Source organism: Pithys albifrons, chromosome 9 (assembly GCF_047495875.1).
Source record: "Pithys albifrons albifrons isolate INPA30051 chromosome 9, PitAlb_v1, whole genome shotgun sequence".
NCBI classification, from domain to species: Eukaryota; Metazoa; Chordata; class Aves; order Passeriformes; family Thamnophilidae; genus Pithys; species Pithys albifrons.
Genome location: NC_092466.1, coordinates 7,467,662 through 7,477,389, shown reverse-complemented (window position 1 = coordinate 7,477,389; position 9,728 = coordinate 7,467,662).

Below are 9,728 nucleotides of genomic sequence, written 5' to 3'. Positions count from 1 at the left end.
ATGGGAACTTTTGGTTTTCAGTTATGTCAGCACAGGCCATGCATCACATGTATGGGCAAACCCATAGCTAAGGGAAATATATCCATTAGCAGCACCAATTTATTCTGCTTTCATTTCAGGGTTCCACAAAGCAAAGTAAAATAAGAAACAAAGCAGGCTTTATGCTAAGGGAAATGTAATTTTGAATTTGAATGCATGGGTTCTGTTTTGAGGGCTGATCAGGAAAGAATAATTTGCTCTGTATTTTGGGGCCATTAGTCTGTAAGATAGTGCAGTGCAATCCAGCACAGTCTAAGTTTTCCAGTGATACTTCTCATAGAGCACAGAGCTAATTAGCCCCTCTGAAATTCCTTCTCAATCCCTTGTGGATTTCTTTCTGGAAAACCTCTGAAAGTCAATATAAATCGTCCTCTTAGTGTTCTGCATCTCTAATTAACTCTTTATTTTTCAGTGCAGGGCCAGGAAGAGTATGGCAGTCTTGAAGATTATTCACAGATTATTATACTTGCAAACATTTACACTGTTCTGGTGTTTAGTATTGCAGCCTTTAATAAGAAAGAAAAGAAAAAGGGTTTGTCCTGCTTTGATTTTCTATCGCTAAAGCCAACACTGAAGAAAAGAGGGTAAGAACCTCTGTATTTGTACCTTCAGGCCCAGACTGTAAGTACCACAAGCACATGAACTCTCGTGATAAACTTGTCATGGATTTCAGTGGCTCTTTGGGGAAACCAACAGCTCTGCTTACAACAGGGTGAATGGTTGAACACCAGATGGTTGTACACCAGAGGCCTGTTTTCAGCTGTTTCCTGTACTTACTGATTTTTCCCTTCCACTGTTCACCTCTATTCTGCCCTGCTGGCCATGCCCATCTTTTACTTCTGCCACCTCACAGGCTTTTGCTGAACAACCCTTATGAAGATCCCTCAGCCAAGGACATCCCAGACATGCGGCCTCAGGACCAGTGTTATAAAGCCAGTCCCTCACAATGATTGCTTAGCAGACTGACAACATGTTTTCTCTTCAGCTGAGCAGTACCGTGAAGCAGCTGCAAAAAATTACAGCTGTGAAATCTCTGTATTGTTCCCTCTGCTAGTGGTAAGGATCTCTTGGAGCCAAGTTCCCTTCCATATGTGTAAACTGTTCTCCCCTGGAGTACTCCAGCTAACCCCGCTCCAACCAGCCACTGTTGGATTATTTCTGGGCATTAAAAAGATTTTCTTCAACCAAACACATTTAGGATTTTTAATAGCAATTTAAACCTAATCTGAGAATGTCTGGAAGTGGAAAATGACTTCTACATGCTGAGGATAGTGTTCCATTACCAGTAATTTATTGTCTTTAAGAGCATCACTGGAACATTTATTGACACAACAAAACACAGACATTTCTGGTTTATTGTAAAATCTCATTGTCCTCAGCCATTTGTGACTAAGCACAGCAGTGCAATTTATATTGTCAGGCAGGGCTTCCTATTTTTCCAACTGTGTTTAGACTCATATGAAGACTGTATGATCCAAGGGACAAAAGAATTCTCCTGTTAAAAAACCAGTGCGCCCCACAAACACTGTTGGTGAAAGAAAATCAATTGGATCTTTAAAAAGGAATTTGGCTGAAGAAATTTACTACAGTATTTCTAGTCATATATGCAGGTATCTAAGAGTTTATGGCTGATTTGATGAAGCAAAGGGTTTCAGTCATTATAAATCATGAATCACGTTTTTCTATGTTAGGAGTTATAATTCAGCAAGATCATGTAAGATATAAACTCAGTTTGTGTCTCCTCATTGACTCTTGGAGAGATAATCCAGAGAAACATGATTTCTAATTAAAGGTTGCACGAAAGAGCACTTTACAGAAAATAATTTTTTTCAAATACTTAAATACTTATTATTATTGACAGCACACTTTAGATCCAGCCCTGCAAAGTCATATCATGAAGTCAGGGATTATACATGTGAGTAACTGTTTGGGCTGTCAGAGTATTAGAGTAGAAATCTTCCTTGACTTTCATCCATTAGCAATAGGTGAGGGAATAAGTCCATGGATGGTTCCAGGTGTCTAAGGACATCCAGAATGAGTCACATTTAGCTGAGAGATAGAATTAATATATTCTTACACTTTACTGCAATATTCAGAACAATCTCAGAACTGAATTTTGCAAGAATTTAGAGCTGTTCAAAGTTAATTTTTAACTTTCAGATATTTTAGAGACAATAGTGTATATTTATTTTGAATGTATTTATTTCTTGATACATTTGACCAATCTATCTTTCAACTTGACCTATATCCCCTTCCCAAAGGAAAAATCCCTTGGCTTTTTAGGTTTGTCTGTGAGAGGCACATTATTCCTACTTGCTGATATACACTTCCTTTGGGTTTTTTTTCTCAAGTTCATTAGAGATTTTTTGTTGTGTTTGTTGCCAGATAGTTTCAAATAAAAGAAAACAACTTGGTTATTTCAGGACATCCTTGGTGGAAGACTTTCAAAGATAACTTATATATGTTAAATAAAAAGGCTGTGTGAGTCTACTGGAGATTAGATAAGGAGTGTTACACACTTTATATTGAGGCAGCGAGTGACTATGTTGTGGTTTTGTGACTTGTCCCAAGGTGTATGTGTTGGCATAGAGAGAAGCAGCCACAGAGGGCAGTTCAGGCTTCATTACGGGCAGGCACCCTCTGAAAATGCCTGTCACTCTGTCCTGAGCTCTAAGGGAGCCCAGAAGGGAAGGAAGTGGGTGACAGAAATACCTTCCTCTGCCCTCCCATCTTCCTGCAAGACCAGGATATTTTATGTAAGGCCTTGTCCTTCTGTAAAACTACTGTGATTCCCTCCAGACCAGGCAGACATGGCCTGCACTTGTACAGAATATATTACACACAGGTCTGAAGAGATTTCATTTATGCAGCACTACAAATAAGGACATACAAAAGCTTTTTGTCTCTCAGCTTATCTAGTATCTTTGTTCCTGTTTTACTGTTGTTTGTTTTCTTGCAGGGTCTGAACGTTTCTTTGTGGTCTTATCCTGTAATTATTTCATTAGGACCCATGAGGCTGCTGCATCAGCACAGCACATTCAGCCCAGGTGTTGCTAAAATTGTAATCTATGGGAAGCAATCACAGTATTCAGCAGCCTGCAGGTCACACCTGCTCCATGTGGTTGGCTTGTTTTCCATTATGAATTTTCCACAGGGTTTATTCCAGGATAATATATTTAGATGTAGGTCTGGCAGGCAATTCAAGGATTTTAGAGTGGATTCACTTTCCATGATGGATGGGATTTGCTCTTAAGTGTTAATGAAGCAGGATAACTTTTTGGAACCTCTTCTACTCATAATGGTTGCATATTTGAGGGATTTTACCATACATCATAATTCCTTAAAATGGCAAAAGAAACACAATTTTATTTTGTTGACACTTAACTAGTCCTTTAAAAAGACAAAGTTACAGCTTGGTTTAACATTTTTACACAAGCAGAAGTCAGAAGTGCTAAAACTGTGTTAAAGAACAAGGAATGACTCCATAAGAAGTCACAGGCATCCCACCACTTGCTGAGGCAGTCCTGACATGACTACCATGCCCTTGTCATGTGGTGTGAATCGGGTGCCAACAACAGCCACCCACCCCATGGCAACTGGAGGTCCCTTTACAATGGTCCATGGATATGGCTGAGTCAGCCAGCAGGCCCTGGAACAGTTAATCTTTGCCACACTGGGGGATATTAAAGTGACCTGTCTGCCATGCAAAAAGGAAGGATGAAAATCTCACTAAGCAGAACCCCAACAACCAAGAGCAATACCAAGCCAGGATCCTTGATACAGCTTTCAGTCCCTTACAACACACTGTTTAATGTGACAGCCCAGCAACTGAACTGAAATGCCTATTCATAAGTTTTACCTATCTTTCTCTCTTTGTTTGCACACCCTTCAGTGTGCCAACAGGAGTTTTACAGTTCTATTGGAGATATGGAACCATCTTTTCACTCTTGGCAGTTTCAAGGGTACACAGAAAGAAGAGAGTCTGCCCAGGCCATCAGCTATGTCCTCCTACTGGAGATGAGCATTTCAGATAACCCCCTTCAGTAACTCTTGAGTTATGTCATGAATGTACAGAGTCATAAAATCATAGAATAGCTTGTGTTGAAAGGGTTCTTGAAGATCATCTCATTTCAATCCCCCTGTCATGCACAGGGACACGTTCCACTAGACCAGGTCGCTCAAAGTCCCATCCAACCCAGAGCTCCTTGGGTTAACTTCAAGCAGGATGTTCACTTTAACTGATTCAAGACCTGGCAAAAGTATTTCCCTGTCCAGCATTCCCACTTTATATATTTCCTCCTGTGCACCTTTTAGACTTCATGACTGTTGCTGTCTCTGAGCATTTCCTGTCTTCCAGCCACCCCACAACTGACAGGGAATGCACATCATACTTCCGACTTGCCTAGCCTCACTTTTGGAATCTCTTTTGTTTAGGAGGACCCTGCATTAATGCACTCAGCCTTGGCCAGGTCTCCAAAACTAATCAGTGCTAATGCAGGTCATGTGCTGTATGCCAGAAGAAAGAAGAGGTTGAATCCACTTTTTGATGTAGGGCTATGTTGTGGCAAAGCACTTCTGATGTTTCTGAAATCTAGTTAATCTGTTAACCAGCCAACAGATGTTAAAGGTTAGAAACTACTTAAACCAAATTGACTTGAAGGCTTCCATACGCTCTTAGTTACTATGAAGGCTGATACCTGGTCTGAAAAAGCCGGAAGGTGTTTGCCTCTGAAGCTTGGCCACCAAAGGAGAAGCTGTTGTTTCCTTTCCCCACCACCTGCTCACGCTCTGCTTTGCCTTCAGACTTCCCAGGGTGAGTGGGTTGTGCGCCATTACCTGAAAAACTGATGGACAGGGGTATCTTTACACAACCTCTCTGTTCCACCCTTTAACATATGCTTTTGTGTATATAAATACAAACACACACTGCATTCTTATTACTAACCATATTTCTTCATATATGGAGTTCACAGTTTGTGCCTGGAGGGGCTTGCAAAGCCATCCAGAAGGTGCAGACTTCAAAAGACATGTGGTCAATATAAATGCAATTTACATGCAGTGACTGAATTCCTCTAAGCTCCAGGGATAGGAAAGATTTTTTTTGTCAGATGCCTTTTAGTTTCAGACAGATTTCTAAAGAAAATAATTAGATTTGTAAAACTGAGGCCTGCACGTCTTTCCATTGATCATGGAGTTAACATTGGGCTGCCCTCAGGGTTGTGTTCACTGCAAACAGAATACCAGCTTGAAAAGAACCGATAAAATAAGGCATTATTTAGCCTAGTTATTTCCCAGCTTTTAATGTGTGTGGCAGAGCCACTTTTCTTGTCAGATGAAACGTCTCAGAGCTAGATCTCTCCATCCCTAGCCTGTCAGTAACACCAGAGCAGTTAGACAAAGCCACACAAATGCTAAAAACAGCTTCCTTGGCCATCTTGCAGTGTGATGGCTCTCCTGGACTGGCACATTAAATCCTCAGTATCATGTGGCTCCTGCTAATGTTTGCTCTCAGGAATGAGAAGTATTCTGTGTGCAAAAACCAGCAGAGAAATGATGATATTCTGGGGTGTGGGTCTGAAGGGGACAGCCTTTCCCTCCTTTCCTATCACAGGCAGGAAATAGCAGCAGAGCACAGAAAGTCAGGAGGAGAAATCAGGGTCAGTGTTGACAGCTGACCCCTTTCATCAGTTTTCATTTTCTGTAGCTTAAATTTTCAAGCAAGCCTAAAAGGTGAGGGTACACCTGGCATAACAGGAAACCATTGCCACTGATCAAGCTTTGCTGGTGTTAATTGTGCCATTACTTCAGCTGCTGTATCCACAAATGTAGACAAATACTTCCCCATCTATAGGTAAATACTCTTTTCATGCTATAACATACTATCTTTAGTATTCCAGGCCTTGGGTTTTCTCCAGGGGCTTGGATAGGGAGCATGGTAAGCAGTGGTTTTCTGCTCAACCAGTTCCCCAACTCCAGAAGCATCAAATGCTTTTGTACTCTGAATAGCAAAATAGTTTAAAAAGTGAATTTTAGAGGGGGGATGTTGTGTTGTAGAATGCAATGTCCCAGTTTTGAAACAGACAGAGAATTCCAAATTCTCACTGAAATCCTTACAATACTGTTTCCCAACCATATCAGCTCTTGGGTTTGTTTGTTTTCAGTTCACAATAGTACAGAGCAAATCTGAAGGAAAAACATCTCAGATTGCCATTGCTATTTTGGGTCAATACTGTGTGTGAACAATATTTTAAAATAAGTGTCATAACTTGAACAACTTTACTATTTAACAGGTTAAATTATTTACTGCATATAGGTAGCCCATGTCATTATGTGTTGTGGTCCAGGATTTTGCCCATGACACTTCTGGAAGTCTATAATTTTCCATAAACATTACAACAAAGCATCACCTATTTATGTTCATATCTTCATCTACTCCTCTTACACTACAGCCTTCCTACATCTCTAAAAACTTCCTGTACAGTTTCTTGGTGGATGGGGAAATTTCTGTTCTATATTCTGACATTAAATTTAACACCACTTTTTCTATGCAAAGGGGAGCAAATGATATTTTAGTTTTTCAGCAGAGGCAGATGAGTTGTGTAATCTCTCTTCTCCCACAAAACTTTTTTCCACTTTGAGCCTTTCCAGCTTTAAAAATTATCCTCTGGTAGTGTCAGATCTGGTTATCACAAATCAGTTGTTCAGCTAAATTAATGTTTAACATTATAGATAAATTGGTAAGTGATTCTCTTAAAAGCAAAATTTCTGCTTTTTCTATCTTCTCCTCTGAATATTACATGTCACAGTGAGCAAAAAAATATATATAGATATACACATTTGCACATACACTTTCTGTAGGTTATATGGCAGAGTAAAATACAATGCATACCCCTAATGGCTGGAGAAGAGAAGATGCTTTACTCAGTGGAACTGAGGACTACACATCTTACTACAGAGTAATTAGTAGCATGACTGTCGGGCATAGATTAAAAAAGTCTGGAAAGAGCTGCAAAGGGTGAAAAAGCTGACTAAGTATATTACTTGTTATTAGTAAAACATAAGCTGCCAGGTATGTCTTCCAATTTAAATTGTAAGAATTATTTATAGCAGGAATTTTCCCCAATAGCAATAACTGCAGATGATTAATTCATACAGAAAGTTAATTATGAATTACTGCAAATTAAACTTTAAGCACTAAAAATAAATGTAAATCTTAAAAAGTGACAGCTTTAAAAGGGATTATTTTTACCAAAGAACCTAGCAAGGTAGTGCATTTCTCAGCCTGGACTGTGAGAAACAGAACTATTTTTTTCTAAATTTCAGCATTTAAGGAACTTGTAGGCAAATGAGTAAAATGCCACTTCTCCTTGGTTCTTGCAAAAGAATCACAGGATCACAGGATGGTTTGGATTGGAAGCAATCTTAAAGATCATCCAATTCCAACCCCCTGCCATGGGCAGGGGCACCTCCCACTAGCCCGGGTTGCTCCAAGCCCCATCCAACCTGGCCTTGGATACTTTCAGGGATGGGACAGTCACAGCTTTTTTGGGCAACCTGTGCCAGGGCCTCGCCACTCACAGGGAAAACTTTCCTCCTAAAATCTAATCTAAACCTACTTCCTTTCAGTTTGAAGCCATTTCCCCTTGTCCTATCACTACAGTTCCTGATGAATGACATTGTGCCACTTCCCATGATGTTATCCAGGACATCTTGACTTGGAGGAATTTTCAGCTGAGGTCAAAATTTTGACTGCTAATGAATACTATTCTCCAACACAATTTCCCAGTTGGTGATCATTTGCAGTGCCATTGCCTGTGTGTTTATGGCTATTTATTTGTCTGTGTAGGTCTCTAGGCTACACAAACTCTGGCACAACAGAAGGAGTTCAGAACAATCTGCAATTTAGTGTGCCAAAGCCTGAGAGCCTTATACCACATCAAACCATTTTTCTTCATTATCAGCTTTATGATGCTCCATGTATTTAAAGCTGTGCCCTAAGGGCTTAAAGGTGTTTGACTTAGAGGTAAACATTTTGAAGTCCTCAAAAATTTTATTTCTAAATAAATATATACTTTGGAACTATATTTCAGGATTTACTTATGTTATGGTTTAGCTTGGCAAAATGCCAACTGCCCAATACAGACTCAAAGGGGCTCCTCCCAGGGAAAGGGAGTGAGGAAAAAGAATCAATATTTTCAAGAATCAATATCTTATTAATAGCCTTGATGATACTTGTCATGTGCTAGCATAACAGGTTCCATACTAAAATAATACATGGGGGACATGTCAAATAAAATGAAAACTACCTGCATGCAAATAAGAGAGATGAGCTCTCAGCACATCCTCTCCCACTTTTGATTCTTCTCAGAAACATCTGTGGATAGCCAATAACTCACTGTATTGAAAATTTACTGCCATTCCCAAGGCCTGTTAAACTTCATCCAGAGATGGATTAAGACCTAAGAGAGCAATTTAGACCATAAACAATTATCTTCTAGTGTTACTCACATTGGCAAATTTCCAGCTCAAATGTCTTTTGTTCTCAAACTGTGTGTTCACAGGGTGAAATGACTTCTGCCACAGAGGCACCAGCATAAGCACTGCTTCCTAAGGAACCTGAATTAGTAGTGAAATCACATCACAGTGAAAATGGACACCACTAAACTGATTAACATGCACAGTAGGCAATGTAGCTACAGAAATAAATGACTTGAAGTGATGATGTCATTACCTTCAGAGTGACGTTTGCATCTTGAACTGCTTAAGAGAGTCATCTCCCATTCAATGGGCTTTTCCAAAAGTGAAGCTCAGTGAAGACAGTGCAGCAAAGAACAGTTCACAAAGTGCAGCGCTGGGTTACTAAAAGAAAGTAGTGTGATATAAAAAGTGATATAAAAGACAAAATTTTTCAAAAACTCAAACCTTTGTTAAAACAGGTTTCTCAGTCAGTTCAATGTGGTTAGTTTCTTTTCTAAGTTGAGAAGAAATTGATAAGGCTGAGTCAAGCACTTGGATTGCCATGCAGAGCAGACAAGAAAAATTAAGGGGAGATCTCATCATGGTCTTCAACATCCTCATGAGGGAATTGGAGAGGCAGGTACTGCTCTTTTCACTGTTGTGACCAGTGACTCGAGGAAATGGCATGAAGCTGAATCAGGGGAGGTTTAGGTTGGATATCAGGAGGAAATTTTTCACCCAGAGGGTGGTCAGGCACTGAACAGCTCCCCAGGGAACTGGTCACAGCACCAAGCCTGACAAGGTTCAAGAGTCATTTGGACAAGGAGTCCTGCAGAGCCAGAAATTGGACTCAATGATCCTGATAGATCTCTTCCAACTGAACATGTTCTATGGTTTTATAGACTTCCTAATTTTAGGAAAAGAATCAATCAGTGGCACTTGTTCCATGTGCCTCGCCAACACGCCACACTGACGTGTGCTGAGGTGCATCAGCAGTGACTTTTCCCCACTCTGCACCTGTTTTGGCACATCTCGGTGGGCACACAGAGGTTCTGGTGAGGCCCCGCAGCCGGACCCGCAGCCCTCTGCTTGCCCCGCAGCATCCCTGCCTGGGGTGGGGAGGCAGAGTCGCGGAGGGGAGTGGAGGGGAGAGGAGGGGAGTCCCCCCCGCCCTGCGCCGCTTCCAGCGCTCCCTGGGCTCACACGGGGACCAGAGGTGCCGCCTCCTCGTC